The sequence below is a fragment of the Bison bison genome, unplaced genomic scaffold, assembly GCF_000754665.1.
Source record: "Bison bison bison isolate TAMUID 2011002044 unplaced genomic scaffold, Bison_UMD1.0 scf7180017864203, whole genome shotgun sequence".
NCBI lineage: Eukaryota > Metazoa > Chordata > Mammalia > Artiodactyla > Bovidae > Bison > Bison bison.
The window spans coordinates 5,909,605-5,926,944 of record NW_011494775.1 but is presented as its reverse complement, the minus strand read 5'-3'; the positions used below and the strand labels follow the sequence as shown (position 1 = coordinate 5,926,944).

The 17,340-nt window shown below is 37.0% G+C and overlaps 1 protein-coding gene across 3 annotated transcripts in view; it reads right to left on the bottom strand.

Annotated features, from left to right (window-relative positions):
• Positions 1 to 17,340, bottom strand: part of AFF4 (AF4/FMR2 family, member 4) — an 85,138-nt gene that overhangs the window by 67,325 nt on the left and 473 nt on the right. The gene's annotated exons all lie outside the window — the stretch shown is intronic.

Sequence of the window (17,340 nt, the reverse complement as noted above, 5' to 3'; positions counted from 1 at the left end):
ACTGGAAAGGAAAAGTAGAATAATGATATTATATGTAGAAAACCATAAAGAATCCACAAAATATCTGTGAGAGCTAATAAATGAGCTCAACAAAGTTGTACGACATAAGATCAATATACAGAAAAAAATGAATTCTACTTCTATAAAGTACAATAAACAAACCAAAAATGAAATTAAGAAAACAATTCCATTTACAGTATCACACACACACACACAAAATACTTAGAAAAAAATTAACAAGAGAACAGCAAAATTCAAACTCTGAAAACTACAAAACATTAAAGAAATTAAAGAAGATCTAAAAAAAATGGGAACAATCTTATTCATGGATTTGAGAATTTATTAAGATGAAGATACTCCTTTAATTGATCCACAGATTCTACAGAGTCCCTATTAATATCCCAGCTGACTTCTTTACAGAAATTGATGAGATGATACTAAAATTCACATGCAAATTCAAGAGTTCCAGAATAGTCAAAACAATCTTGCAAAAGAAGAAAGTTGGAAGACACACACTTCTCAATTTCAAAATTTACTAGAAACCTCAAAAGAGAACCAGGAGTCTGGAAATATATCAATACTTCACATTTGTAACAGATTTTCCACAAAAATGCCAAGACGACTCAATCAAAAAATGGGGAAAGGACTTGAACAAGCTTTTCTCCAAAGAAAATATACAAATAGCCAATAAACACATGAAGTGATCTATAACATCATCAGTCTTTAGGGAAATGGAAATCAAAACTAAGAGATACAACATCACACCTATTAGGATGGCTATTATCAACATTTTAAAATCTTGTTTAAAAAATGCTGGCAAGAATATGAAGAAATTAGAACCCTGAGCAGTGCTGGTGAAAATGTAAAATGGTGCAGCTGCTGTGGCAAAGTTTGTTGCTCATAATATAGAATTACCATATGATCCAGCAATCATACGCTTACATATACAGCCAAAAGAACTGAAAGCAGGGACTCAAAATAGGTATTTGTACACCCCATGTTCATAGCAGCATTATCCACAGAAGTCAAGAGGTGGAAGCAACCCGAGTGCTCACCAACAGATGAATGGACAAACAAAATGTGGTATACACATACAAAGAAATATAATTTAGCCTTAAAAAGGAAAGAAATTCTGACACATGCTACAACATGAATGAAGCTTGAGGATATCAAGGCTAAGTGAAATAAGCCAGTCACTTACATGAGGTATGTAAAAAAGGCAAACTGACAGAAAGCAGAATGGTGGTTGCAAGACACTGGGCATAACAGAATAGGGAATTATCATTCAATGGGTATGGAGCTTCTGTTCAAGATACACTGTAAATGTACATAATGCCACTGAGCTATACATTTAAAATTACTAAAATAAATTTCACTATATATATATATATATAAAACCACAATAAGAAAATATAGTAATCATAGTTCAAAAAAGGGTGCATTCCCAGTGAACCAGAAATTCATCACCTATAATTTTTTAAATAAAAACATGTAGTTTTATAACCTTTTAAAATTTAAAACCTCAAAAATGGTTGAATGAGTAAAATGTGACCTTTAAGTTGCCTTTTTCAAATGTTCAGAACTAGTGTCTGGCATGTTACAATGTTTTTTTTTTTTTAAACTAGTGTCTATTATTAATTAAATTATTTACACTTCAAAAGTCAAAAGAGAATTGAGCTAAGATTTCAATTATTTCAGAATCCAGTTTATTACAACTGCTATTAAACTGTAACTTTATGTTAAAGCAAAAAGCCTCATTGGTATAGAAATTCCTCTTGCCTCATTTGACAGGATTTCTCCACCCAAAGAGAGTCTGAAGAGGTCATTTCCTACAAGTAAGGGAAACAGGTTGTACACCTGTGGAGATCAAAGCCAACAATAACAAAACATCAGGTACCTGGGATGGGGAGGGAGATGAAGGGAGGTTCAAGAGGGAAGGGAAATAGGTATACCTATGGCTGATTCATATTGATGGTTGACAGAAAACAAAATTCTCTAAAGGAATTATCCTTCAATTTAAAAATTAAAACTAAGCTGGGCTTATCTTCCAAGCACACATTAAAAAAAAAAAAAAAAATTAGGTACCAAAATAGAATTTTGCATGAAAGGACCTTTCCCCTGAAGAGACTTCTATAGCTTTCAGGTTTAAACTAACTAGTAAAGGGACTTCTCTGGTGTTCCAGTGGTTAGGGCTCTGTGCTTCCAATGTGGGGGGAAGGGTAGATGCCTGACTGGGGAACTAAGATCCCACATGCCATGCCACACGGCCAAAAAATAAAAATAACATAGTAAAAAAAAAAAAAAAAAAAAAAGGAAGGCAAAGACAATTCCATACCATTTTTTCTTTCTTTATTATATCTTTACATATCATCTAACTTTTCATAATAATGTTTCATAAATCATTTTCAACTAGGCCCTCAAAGCTTCCCAGAAATTTTACTATTTTTCTCTGACAAATGCTCTTTCCTATTCCTCACAAGAATTTTCATGGAGCTCTATGACTCTTCCTCCTAACTTCCATTCCACAAATGACCTTGTCTTACTGAACAAAGATTAAAAAGATTAAAGATCAGAGAGAAATCTCATCAATCAACCATCAACTTTCAAACTATCAGCACTGCATCCATTTTCTTCTTTCCTCTGGCTAAAAAAGAAAAAGCATCTATCAAAGAACAATTATGCCCATTTTGCTATCTTCTTCTGGACTTTTATCAGTAATTGACTTTTCTACAGCAACTTCAACTTTTCTCTCTTTAATTAATCCTTTCTATCATCATTCAAACATATTGTTCTTTAAAAAAAAGAAAGTCTTTCCTGATCCTATAGATCTCTCAAGCGACCATTCTACCTCTCCTCTATTCTCCTCCACGGGAAGGACTCTTGGTGATTCTCCATTTTCTCTGCAACCATTTGTTTCATTTAAGTTACCCAAAAGGTATTTGGAGCAATATAGTGAATACCTGGGTTATCAGCTGCCTGGGAAACACAGCATTGCCAATGAATGCTACTGTGTACCCCTCCTGGATCACATCTCCTGTGCTCCCTTCCTGACAGCCACTATTCTGATTTTGGTGTTAATCTTTTTCTCATAAATTTCTTTGTATTTTTACTATATATGTATGAATCCTTAAATAAGACCCTGAATTGTTATGCATATTTTTCAACCTTTAAAAATGGTACACTCTATAAAGACTCTGAGCCTTTTAAATTTTCAACATTATGTTGAAGTTAATCCATCCTGACTCATGTGGCTGTAGTTCATTTATTTCCACTACTGTGTTATACACTCTCCAGATTTGTTTCCTCTTTTTCTGCCATTACAAACAATGGTGTAATGATCATTTTTATACACTTCTCTTTGTACCAATGACTGAGTGAGTTTTTCTGGAACCCATATCTACAAGTGGAATTGCTAGGTTTCAGGCAATGAGCATCTCCTATTTTAACTGATACACACAAACTGCTTTCCAAAATGTATCCAATCACCATGCAACATTCTGTTTCCAACCTTGCAACATTCTGTTTCCAGCTTCCCACATTCCACTCCTTTGCCAAGATCACACTCATTTGCAAGTTGCTAAATTCAACAGACACTCTATCATTTTAGTTGACCTACCATTCCACATACTCAGCCACTAATGGCTCCTTAACATACTTTTGGCCTCTATAATCTCCCAGTTTTCCTAGCATCAGGTTCTTCCGTTCTATCTACCAGACCTCTTAAAAAGTGGTGCTCCTCTGCACTCAGTCGTGGGTCTTATTTAGTCTCTGATTAAGTTTACATTCTTTCCCTACATTCTCATGGCTTAAAATACCAAGTATATGCCTACACTACAAATACCAAGATATGCTCCACATCACACCTTTCTCTTCTGAGATAGAGAACCACAAATTCAGGGACCTGTTTGATCATGTTCTTTGTCTGAGGAATATCAATCTCAGTACATCCAAAACTGATTTCTTGATCTCTTTTCCCTTCACTTCAACAACTCCTGCTCCAGTGATCCTCATTCTACCAACAAACTGCTCTTGCTGAATCCTCCCTTCAACCTCTCTCCACATCCAATCCATAATCATAGCCTCCAAAATATATCTTGTATTTATCAGTTCACTTCCTCCTCTACTGCCACTGTTCAAACAAGCCATCATTTTATCTCTGACTTGGACAAATGCTAGGGCCTTCTAATTGGGACTCCTAGTTTTTTTCTTCTCTCTCTAATCCATATTTTATACAGCAGTCAAAGTGATCTTTTTAAAACACAAATCAGATTATGTCACTCAAACCCTGATTAAAAACTTTTAGTAAGCTTTCCACCTGTAGGATAAACTTTAAGGTACTTAACATTGGCCTGCAAAGCCAGGACTTGACTTTCTCCTGATGTGACTCCTGCCTATCTACCTCATCAGATTCATTTTATATCCTGACACCCTCCCGTCCCAGCTCCCACCAAGGGCTGTTTTCGCGTTTCTTGAACTTGTGGTACTCCTTCCAGCTTAAGGAAATTCATGCAGATAATTCTTCAGAGTACCTGATCACAATTAAGTATAAACTTATTTTGATGTTCATTAGTATTTCCTCTTCCACTAGACAATAATCTGTGAATGTGTTTTCCAGCATCACATACCTGAACATAACCTAGCAGACAACCAAATAAGTAAGCTGAACTTTACAACCTGATTAAAAAGGAGTGATTATCTCATTTATTAGGAGATAATATCTTGAGATCATGATATCCTTTACCTAATACCACAAAATACTATTATTTTGGGACTTTCCTGGTGGTCCAGTGGTTAAGAATCCACCATGCTGTGTAGTGGATGCAGGTTCAATCCCTGGTCAGGTAACTAAGATCCCACATGCCTTGGCGCAACTAGGACAGAGCACCGCAACTACTGAGTCCACACGCCACAGCGAGAGTTTGTGCACCGTAACAAAAGATCCTACATGATGCAAAGAAGGCCCTGGGTGCCCCAACTAAGACATGACTGATGCAGCCAAAAAAATAATTTTTTAAAATACTAACATTTCAAAATTGAAACAATTAGTACTTTATATCACACTAAAATCAGACACTATTCTGCAACACATTTTAACTTAGTAGATTCTTAACATTTGCATTTAATGGTTTGAGATTGACAAGAACTGAAATATATTTCTTTACTAATGTGTTAAGCTATATATACAACTCTGATACTTTAATGATACTTCCTCACCTTAGAAATCAAACAGTATCACAAGGTTTATTATGTTATTAAGCAGTATCCAATTTCAAACACTATTTGCCAAACTGATTACTGATAAACTGAGTTGCTCTTTTTAAAATATTAGACAATTTAAAATCTTAATTGAAGAGCAGAAATGCTTATTACATACACAAGTATGCTCACACTTAAGTGTAAGCATTAGAATATGAGTATTCATATTATTTGTAGCCAGCTGCCTCTCTTTAGATGTTTCTCTCAGTACTAAAACTAAACGCTCCTGCTTCCCTTAGTAAGTAATCCTGCATGGTTACATGCCCTGAAGCTGTTTTAAAAACATAACGAAATAAAATTATACTTCTTGGGCATTTACTAATACTTGAGAAATGTTTAAACCAAACTTAATTCGTTTGCATTTATCTCAAAAAACTGTGCTACCACTCTAAAAGCATATAAACAAATCAAAATGAGAAGTCCACCTTTATCTTTAAAGATAAACAAATAGGTGGAAAGAATAGTTAAAAGTCAAATTTCAGAAATCTCTTTATAAAGAAGAAAATCTTTTGACTCAGTTTCTTACTTTGAAAGCATACAAATATCTAAAACCTGCAAAGGTATCTTATTGGAAACTTATGTAACATATGAACCAATAATTATCTTTACAACTTTATAAAACAGATCTAATTAAGACATTTTCTACTTAAAAGTCATTAATAACTCTCCTCTCCATGGAAATCTAACAATCATATCTCAGGTTGCAAAGCTGTCCAAAGTCCAATTTCTATCTACTTTTATAAAGACTTCAGTACTTATCTGAGCCCGAAAATAACCTACACATATTCAGATCCAGGTCTCTGCTCAAACTAGTCCCTGTACATATAATGTCCTTCCTTCTCTCCATTTCCAAATACATCCATTTGAAAGTTTATCACACAGCACCCCTCCTCCAAGAAGGTCTCTAAGAATCCTCTGGGAACTAAACTCATTTACTTCCCGAAACATTTCTTTTTATTTCATTTGGCACTAACACTTGCCTGACATTATCGTTATTTTTCTACCTGCTTTCTCTACTCATCTCCATGTTATAAGCTTCTAGACAGAAAGAACTAAAGATATGATTTAACTTCCCCTCTCTCCTCTCTAGCACTTAACGTAATGGCTGGCATACAACAGATATATACTCAAAACACTTGATGAATTTTATAAAGGTAACACTAAAGTCTTACAGCCTCAAGAGTCAAAGAGGCAGTGAGAGTACTCACTGAAAGTTGTGTTTCACATGTCGCCCATCTTTTTTTACCCACATAGTTTCCCATTCCTTAAGACCTGCTTACATTTCACAACAATAAGATAGTAGGTTTTCTTTTTCCCACATTCAATACATTATAAACCCAATAAATCATTACTATTGATACTAAATGAATTCTGTTGTTTTTAAAGCAATTTCTCTAAAAGAAAAAACAAAAGAAACACAAGTATAGAAATGATTAATTTCTATTTTTACTTAAACCCTGTTCTCTCAAATGTTCACCAAATATAAGTGCTAGACTATAAACTCTCAGCATCATACTTGGCAAACTGAGATGGTATGAAAACTGTTTCAGTAACAACACTCAGAAAGAAATGATCAGCTCAAAAAGTACTGCAAGACTGCTTTCATTTATAGGACCTGAGGAAGCCAAGAGAAAATAACACGGGTCCAAAAGGCTAAATAAAAGTTTTATTACTTAAAAATGCATCTAGCAAATTAAGCAAAAGTTAAAAAGCATTACATAGCAAAGGTTCTTTAGAATTAACACTAAAAAGGAATTCTTTCTAATCAATTTCATCTTCACTTGCTTATTTCCAAAGTAAAGTGAAGTCGCTCAGTCGTGTCTGACTCTTTGTGACCCCATGGACTGTAGCCTACCAGGCTCTGAGGAGCCTCTCAGTCCATGGAATTTTCCAGGCAAGAGTACTGGAGTGGGTTGCAAGTGGTAAAAAAGTATCTGAATTTCCTGAAATATATTTTAGTGCTTTGCCTGCGTGCTGTCCAGTCATTCATGTCCGACTCTTTGCGACCTCATGGACTGCAGCCCACCATGCTCCTCTATCCGTGGAGATTCTCCAGGCAAGAATACTAAAGAGGGTTGCCATGCCCTCCTCCAGGGGATCTTCTGGACCCAGGGATCGAACCTGTGTCTCCTGCATTGGCAGGTGGGTTCTATACTACTAGCGGCACTGGGGGAGAAGGCAGTGGCACCCCACTCCATTACTCTTGCCTGGAAAATCCCATGGATGAAGGAGCCTGGAAGGCTTCAGTCCATGGGGTCGCTGAGGGTCAGACACGACTGAGCGACTTCACTTTCATGCATTGGAGAGGGAGATGGCAACCCACTCCGGTGTTCTTGCCTGGAGAATCCCAGGGATGGGGCATCCTGGTGGGCTGCTGTCTATGGGGTTGCACAGAGTCGGACACGACTGAAATGACTCAGCAGCAGCAGCACTGGGAAGCCCATTTAGTGCCTTAGAATACTTTAAAAAAAAAAAAAGGTGAGAGAAAAATGCTAACATAGAAACTTACATCAGCCCCTATCCTAATTACCCTAAATTCTTGTTAATAACCTTCTATTAAGATGTAAATAAGGAGACTTCACTGGTGGTCAAGTGGTTAAGACCCTGAGCTCCCAAAGCAGGGGGCCTCTGTTCCATCCCTGGTCAGCGAACTACATCCTGCATGCCACAACCAAGCCCACATGCTGCAACGAAGACCTGGTGCAATCAAATAAATTTTTTTTAAATGTAAATAAGAATACTACTTTTAAAGGTAGCTAAGGTCATTTAAGGTTACTTCTCTTAAATCACTGGAATATAAACTTACAAAGTATAAATTAGTTATTTATTATGGTACAAAGAATACTTACTTTGAAAAATCAATTGATAAAGGGATGAGTAAATGTACTTTCAAAATATTTTCTAATTCAGACTTGTAACATATTTAAATAGAATTCAGAAGGAATTCTGAAGGCTTTATAACTCTGATTTTAAAATGTCTCTTTGGTATAAACCAATACTATATATAAGGTACATTAACATTGTAGTTAACCAGGGCATATGTTGTATCAGACACTGCACTAAGGCTAAGATATAAAAACAAAAGTTAGCCATCATTTCCTAAGATTTGATTGCAGCTAGATTAACTACAGAAAGGTGGCATGAGGGCAGGAGAAGAGAAGGGAAGAAAGAAAAGGGAGGGAGAAAGGTTAGTTTTGAGCAGAAAGAACATCTTGTCGACCCAAGGAAGAGAGACAGGATCAAGAGTAGTTGGATAATAGGGTTGGGGGGAGTGAAAATGAAAGATAAGACTGGAGAAATACATGGGATCAAACTAGACCTTTGGGTTTGTTTCTGAAATCTGAAAGACATAAAGATATCTTTTCAGAGAAAATTATCTCTCTCAGATCTTGAGTGATGACCTTTTAAAAATTATAATGCTAAGAATTTAGTATGAATATAAAATTAGGTATGAACTAATTTTGTTTATAGCTCTATGGAACTGTAACACTTTAAACAACTTTAAAACACTTTAAACACTTTAAAACAACTTTAGATAACACTAATGTGGGATTTCCCTGGTGGTCCAGTGGTTGAACTCCACATTTCCATTTCAGGGGGCACGGTTCTATCCCTGGTTGGGGAACTAGGATCCCACATCCTGCATAACACTATTGTTACAGATTATGCTATTTTACATAAACTAAACCAATGATGTATTCGATCCTGAAAATATGTAGCCTCAGGTTTAGTTTGATATACAGATAGATGGAGAAGGAAATGGCAACCCACTCCAATATGCTTGCCTGGGAAATCTCATGGACAGTGGAGCATTGTGGGCTATAGTCCATGGAGTTGCAGACATAGCAACTAAACAACAATAGATAGACAGATACAGATATACAAGTAGATAGATATATCTATCTATATATATATAGCAACTAAACAACATAGTTTAGATAGAACAATGGAACAATAGATAGGTAGATATAGATATACAGGTAGAGATATCTGGTTGCACCACAGAGCTTGTGGAATTTTAGTTCCATGACCAGGGACTGAACTCAGGCTCTCATCAATGAGAGCACAGAGTTCTAACCACTGGACAGCCAGGGAATGCCCAGTTTTCTACAGTTTTAAACCATTTGGTTGCACCACAGAGCTTGTGGAATTTTAGTTCCATGACCAGGGACTGAACTCAGGCTCTTATCAATGAGGGCACAGAGTTCTAACCACTGGACAGCTAGGGAATGCCCAGTTTTCTACAGTTTTAAACCATTTCTGTAATTTGACTACAAGAACATAGTGTAGAAAATGCTTATAAATATGTCATACTGCTGCTGAGTCGCTTCAGTCGTGTCCGACTCTGTGCGACCCCATAGACGGCAGCCCACCAGGCTCCCCCGTCCCTGGGATTCTCCAGGCAAGAACACTGGAGTGGGTTGCCATTTCCTTCTCCAATGCATGAAAGGGAAAAGTGAAAGTGAAGGCGCTCAGTCACGTCCAACTCTTCACGACCCCATGGACTACAGCCTACCAGGCTCCTCTGTCCATGGGATTTTCCAGGCGAGAGTACTGGAGTGGGGTGCCATTGCCTTCTCCACCATACCAGCTGCTGCTGCTACTGCTGCTAAGTCGCTTCAGTCGTGTCCAACTCTGTGCAACCCCATAGACAGCAGCCTATTAGGCTCTGCCGTCCCTGGGATTCTCCAGGCAAAAACACTGGAGTGGGTTGCCATTTCCTTCTCCATTGCGTGAAAGTGAAAAGTGAAAGTGAAGTCGCTCAGTCACATCCGACTCGTGGCAACCCCATGGACTGCAGCCTACCAGGCTCCTCCATCCATGGGATTTTCTAGGCAAGAGTACTGGAGTGGCTTGCCATTGCCTTCTCCGACCATACCAGCTAGTAGTCCCTAAATATCAATTTTAAAGAGGCCTTACTTGCTAACTCTGGCCATCTTTCTTGCTCATTTGTGGTTTAGTACCTTCATGGCAATCCACTCTAGCATTCTTGAAGGGATAATCCCATGTACAGAGGAGCCTGGTGGGCTATATATAGTCTATGGGGTTGCAAAGAATCAGGCACAACTGAGCATGCATGTACCTTAATGAAAACTATGTTAAATGTGTATCTAGAATAACGACTGCTGAAGTTTGAATAAAACACTCATACTGCAAACAAACTGTTTCATATTGATTAATTACAAGATGGGATCTACCAGATACACCTCACAGTGAAAACATAATACTAACTACTAGCCCAGGTTTATATTAACATATACATGATCCAATTTAACTCACCATCTTGCCCTGCCTGAGCATCATTAGTATAATGATGCTTTAAAGCATTAGTTATAATGCTTTATAACTTGGCATAAACACGTTAATAAACAAAATCTAATAAATAAAATCTAAACTCCCAAGCCATTACTTGGCTATAAATCAGTCCTTTAGAAGTTAACATAAAAATTCACTAATGTACAAGAATCCCCAGTTAGAATACTACAGAAAATGCCACACTACTAAGGAGTTCAAGGAGAAGTGAATTTGCCATTTGAGGGAAAAAAAAATAATCACTCTGGTACAGGATGAAGTAGATTACAAGGTAACAAATGAGAAGACTATTGCAATAACCCAGGTAAGAAATGAAAGCATGGATTAAGACAGTAATGGTAGGAGTGTTGATAATGTAGATAAAGGGTTTGGATTCAAAGATTTTATGGAGGCAGAATCTTGGGGATAGACAGATGTGAGAAGTAAAACAGAGGAATCAAGGACAACCTGCAGGTTTCTAGGAAAAACAACAGTGGTATAATCTCTGAGGAAGAAAAACAGAATTTAGGAGTGAGGAGATTGAGAAGCAGTAGAATTCAACATAATTAACACTTACAGGGACTATCTGATCAGCTTCTAGTCCTAGAAGCTTACTCATACCCAGTTGTTCTCAAAATTCTCTCCCCCATTCACGCAGATATACTAAGAGCAACCATGTTACAACAGAAGCTAGAGTGTAATCTTACCTTCAGGGTACAGTTGACACATAAAGTTTGGATTTTTAACTAAAGCTAGGCCAATGTGCAGACCCCACCTGTTTTATTTAAATATCTATCTATATACGCAAGTGTGTGTGTATAAACACACACGTATACGCACAAATACATATATCTACACGTATACATGGGAGAAGGCAATAGCACCCCACTCCAGTACTGTTGCTCGGAAAATCCCATGGATGGAGGAGCCTGGTGGGCTGCAGTCCATGGGTTGCTAAGAGTCAGACACGACTGAGTGACTTCACTTTCACTTTCCACTTTCACACATTGGAGAAGGAAATGGCAACCCACTCCAGTGTTCTTGCCTGGAGAATCCCATGGACAGAGAAGCCTGGTAGGCTGCAGTCCATGGGGTCACACAGAGTCGGACACGACTGAAGCAACTTGGCAGCAGCAACACACATATACATACGTACAAACAGATACATATACAAACAATCAAACAAAAAATACCCTAAGGGTCATCACAGTAAATAGGACCTTGTAACTAACTGCTCAACCCTAAGGCAATCCTCAGACTAAAATATCCACTAAGGGCCATTTCATCTGCTAAGACAGAAGTTGACAAACTTTTTTAAAGTAAATATTTTTGGCTTTATAGGCATAAAGTTAGGACTACTCAACTCTGCCACTGTAGTAGCAAAAGCCATGAACAAATGGGTGTGCTGTCTGTGCTCCGGTAAAACTTTATTCAGGGACACTGAATTTTGAGCTTCCTATAATTCCCATATACCACAAAATATTCTTCTTTTGATTTTTTTCTCACCATTTAAAAAAATGTAAAAACACTCTTTGCTCTCCGGCCATACAAAAGCAGGCAGCACTGGACCTACCAACCACAACGTGTCAATCCTTGTGCAAAGGCAACAGAACTGCCCTCTCCTAAAATTCTTTCAAATGCCCTCTAAGTATAAGCCTCAACCTAAAACAACAGAAAAGGAAAATCTTTCTAGCGGACAGAACTGAAAATCTTCATTTGGCTCATCAAAGAACTCACTCCACTTGCAAGGAAATAAGTCAACAAATGAAGGCCCATGTAATTTGCTGGCTCTATCATTCACCTTATACTGTACCTGTCCAGCAAGACATGGTGTAAGTTTGGGAACAATGATACCTTCCTTTCCCTTCCCCTCCTAAGAGTTTCAGGGTCTTTTCCCCCTATCACTGTGTATCAGTTATGTTAGGAATGCTTAAATTTAGTATTTAGTCCACAATTTTCAGACCTGTGACAAAGCATATCTAGGTCTGATTAACAAAGAATATCACCTTTAGAATCTGGACTCAGAGAACAATATACCTCTGGATGCAGTAAGTAGATATGATTTGGGTTATTTCCGTAGCAGAGATGAGAGTGTTTGCTGGTATATACAGTGATATTATATTAAAGAAAATATTAAATATATATAAGAAAAGTAGGACTCTGTGTGTACTAAATAGCCATGGAATGAATGAATTGGACAACTGTTTTAGCGTGTCCTTTATTCCTCTTCTCTGCAGGATGCAACCCTGTAACCAAAGCTGTGGTCCAGAGGTGGACACATAATCTAATGAGTCCCTTTATTGAGATCTGAGATTAAGAATCATGTCAGCCTCTCTGATGGCAGAAGATCAAGATTTAAAATTCAAAAGATACTAGTAAGTATTAAAGTTGATCTGCAGCAAAAGAGAACTAACTCAACACACAAATAGCATCTTGTAGAAAAAAAGAGTATCTTCTGAGATACAGAGGATACTCCTGACCTCACATGGAGCCTCTGGATCTAGTTTTTCCTGACTTCCAGCTGTCCTCCTATGGCTTGACTGCCTTCCTGAGAATTCATGGGAATTCCAATAAATTCTTCTTTATGCTTAAGTTAGAAATGTGTCTTTTTCCTGACTAAAACAAGGTACATATTGGACAATCTCAAGAGGGACAGTCAGTTAGATCAAAGAGTTCTAGTGAGTTTAAAACTTAAAGATGGTAGTTACAGCAATAAAAACGGATGAAATCACCTAGAAGAGTGAAAACAGGTCCAGGTGAAAATTCATAACTATCAATATGATCAGCAGAGAATTAAGCATCTGCAAAGAGGCAGCTAGTACTAAGAAAGGCAGGAAAGGGACAGAGTCATAAAAGTCAAGTAAATAAACAGTTATCAAGGAGACAATGGGTAACAATACCAAGTATAGAAAGAGGTAAACGACTAAGCAATGACTATACAATTTGACAACGCAGAAGTTACAGGTGGCCTTGGTAAGAGCAATTTTACTGGCTTGCTAGGATGAGAAGCCAGGCTGAGAGTTCAAGAATACATGGGAAGTACACAACTCTACCTACAAAGTATTCTTCCCATTAAAAAGAAAATTCATGTCTGAACTGGATCAAGCTTCTAGATGTAACTACTAATTTACAGGAAAAACAGTGGACAGAGGAACATATTACATGAAACCACAGGGATGTAATCAGCAAAATCCAGACTATGAGAAATCTCATGGGCAAAGGCTTGGTTTCTTTAACAAACCAACTGCATAGGAATAAAAACAAAAGGACAGTAAGGAACCCATAGAGGAAAAAAGAAAAGAGGGTTGAGATACACATCAATCCAATATGATATATGAATCTTATTTGGATCCTAATTCAGACAAACTTTAAAACAAAAACTCCAGTAAGGGAAATTTGAACAATGACTACAATATGTGATGACATTAAGGAATCACTATTAATTTTTTAAGTAAAATCTTAAATTGGATTAGTGCTTTAATTCTTAGAACCACACAATAATATTGTATGACAGTCTTTATTCTACTAGTGAGTCTTCCCTGACTGTGCTTGAAGTCATCCAACGTGCTACAGTTTCACAGTTAATGCATAACACATAATTATTAAGAGAGATACAGTGATACAAGGACTCAAAGGAGATAGGGCACAATTAGGGTAGGGTGGCGTCAAGTAAAACTTAAGGTAATGGTATTTGCATTGTGCCTTAAATGATGGTGAAATGTAAAGAGGTAGGAATAAAAGAGGAAAAGTGATATTCCAGATGGAAGAAATGATAGCAATTGGAAAGAGGTGGGAAGACCTATTTATGAAGAGCACTGACTGTACTCACCTTTCCATAAAATTGTCCCCACCCTAATGATGACAAAAAGAAAAAGTCAAAGAAGCCGAATAGAAGCCCAGTTCCAGGACAGATCACGACAGTATCTGGGTGGCCAAACCATACTGGCTTTATCTAGAACAATCTATTTATAGAGTCAATTTCTGGGTGTGAGGAGTTAACCACAAGTGTAGGAGTGCTTTTCTTAAACCAAAGAGAAAGGTAGCAAGGTAACAAGTCAAGTTAGCTTTAAGCGGCTTTTAGTCACTGACTATACCTTATTCCATAATAACTGAGACTGGCAAACACCATCCCAGGGATCAAATATAATTGTTTCAACTTAGAGGAAATAAAAAAGGAAGTGGGAAAAGCATAATGAAGACTGGGGGGTTAAAAAGTTGAAAAACCTTTATATTATACATAAAAGTTTTTATAGTAAGATATCTGTAGAATACAGCTTAAACAAAAAATAAAATCTACCATATGATCCAACCACCACACTCTTGGCCAAAAACTATAATTCAAAATGATACATGCATCTTATGTTTATTGCTCACTATTCACAATAGCCAAGACATGGAAACAACCTAAATGTTCATTGACAGATGAATGGATAAAGAATATGTGGTCCATATATATACAATGGAATACCACTCGGTCATAAAAAAAGAACAAAATAATGCCATTTGCAGCAACATGGAAACAACTAGAGATTATCATTCTAGGTGAAGTCAGAAAGAGAAAGGCAAATAACATAAGATACCACTTATGTGGAATCTAAACTATGGCACAGATGAACCTATCTACAAAACAGAAACAGACTCACAGACATAGAGAACAGACTTGTGGTTGGGGAGAGGGCAACTAGGCTGGGGCATGGACTGGGAGTTTAGGGTTAGTAGATGCAAACTGTTACATACAGAATGGATAAACATTCTGTATGTTTATCCTACTGTAGAGCACAAAGGTCGTACTGTACAGCACAAAGAACTATATTCAATATCCTGGGGTAAACCATAATGGAAAAGAATATAAAAAGATAATGTATATATGTGTATAATTGAGGCACTGCTATACAGTAGAAATTAACACAACATACTTCAATAAAAAAATAAATTTAAAAAACTAATAAAATAAAATAAAATCTAAGTCATCTATTTTTATAATACACACTTCACTTCTGGGTCACTGTCCAGGTGTACCTTCATTTGATACTTTAGGAATACCTCTGATTTTTATGAAAAAAAATTTAAAGAGAAGGCCTCATACATTCCAGACTCCATTCTAAACCAGTAGATGGTCACAAAAGAAACACCTGTTTTCTTTGTTTCTCTCAGGTACATATAAAAATATGACATTTACCTTAACCCTTAAAAACAAAAGATACATAATTTTAGAAGTCTTCGTCTTCTGTCATCTTCTGTAGCTGATAGTTACTTTTTCCCCTTCAAATACTGGTCACTTGTTCATATGATTTTTTTAGGAGTACCCTTTTGTGAAATCTTGGGTTGGATATCCCATTCAAATTCAACCTAATAACTGTATAAAATATTGGGGAGGACACAAAGATATATAGTCCTTGCTCTAAAGACACAACAGACCTATAAAAAAATCACAATAAAAAGCAGAATGCATCAACTGTCACGAAGAGTTACAACATCTTAAGTGCACAGAGAAGGGAATGTACATCATCTGACAAGCAGAAACTGAATCTAAATGAAAAGATGCTGTCTTTAAGAATTCTTAATTACACAGCTTCAGAGCACTGTAGAATCACATTTACACCTCAAAATGGTAGACTATTTTCCAATGAATACAGCTAAGCTCTTTCTTTAATCAAACAGTAAAGGTTTGGTCATTCACAAACATCCTATCTTGTTCCCACACCTGACACAGAATTTTATTTAAAGCAAAATCTGTCTACTGTTCCTGTAGAGCTAACAAAAACCAAAGTCGTGAGCCTGCAAGCCACCATAAACTGAATGAAACACACACACAATTAATTAAACACACACACACACACAATTTTTTAATTGCTTCAGGTAAGTTAAGGCTAAAAGAGAATTTAAAATAACTTAAGCTTTGTTTGTGTTTGGAGACTGAAAGAGGCAGTGATGAAAAAGTAAAATAAATCTGAGCAATTTAAAGAAGCCAGCTTTGTTAAAAACCAGATGGCCACTTGCCAACACTTCTTCAGGAACATAAGACCAAAGACGATTCTAGGCAAGATTCACTGGCCACAGAGGCTCTTTATTAAACACAAAATCAAGAAAGTTCTCATAAATATTTCAATTTTAGTAAGTTAAAGGACAGTTAAATAAAAGGAGCACTTTACAAAGCTTTGCAGAATCAATACGGAAACAAAGCTCTGTGCTTTTAACATCGGAGCCCTCAAACACAAGCCACATTTTAAACGTCACATTTACAAACCTCCTATTCACAAACAACTATAGCCTAAATTCCGTCAGGAAAAGTACTGGTAACTGGAAAAGGGACCGGCCTTAGTTTAAAATCTCCAACAGGTCAGCAGAAAAGAAATCGCACAATTCTGAATTGCAAGTGTCTGAGAACCCTAAATCGAACTCTTCGTCTTAGGCTGAACTCTATACGCAAGCATTTCACATCTGTACCTTCAACTTCCTATAAATGATATCGTTTGTGAAAGAAAAGACAATAAGGATACTCCTCAAACTCCTATATCCCATGATCCATCCTCAAAGAGTGGAAGGAACAGCAAAGTGGAAGGAACAAAGCACTGACGTCAATTACGAGATTAACCCCGGGCACAGGCAGCTGGAGGGAAGGCCTACACATCAACACCCAAATACAAGCTATCGGGGTAACTAGCTAGCAGGGCGATTCAGAAGTTATGGGGGGTATTCAAGTATTACACCCCCATATTCCCATTTTTAGTCAATCCCCTTCGCCAGTCGAAGGCGGAAATTTTTTTTCCTTTTTTTTTTTTTTTTTTTTTT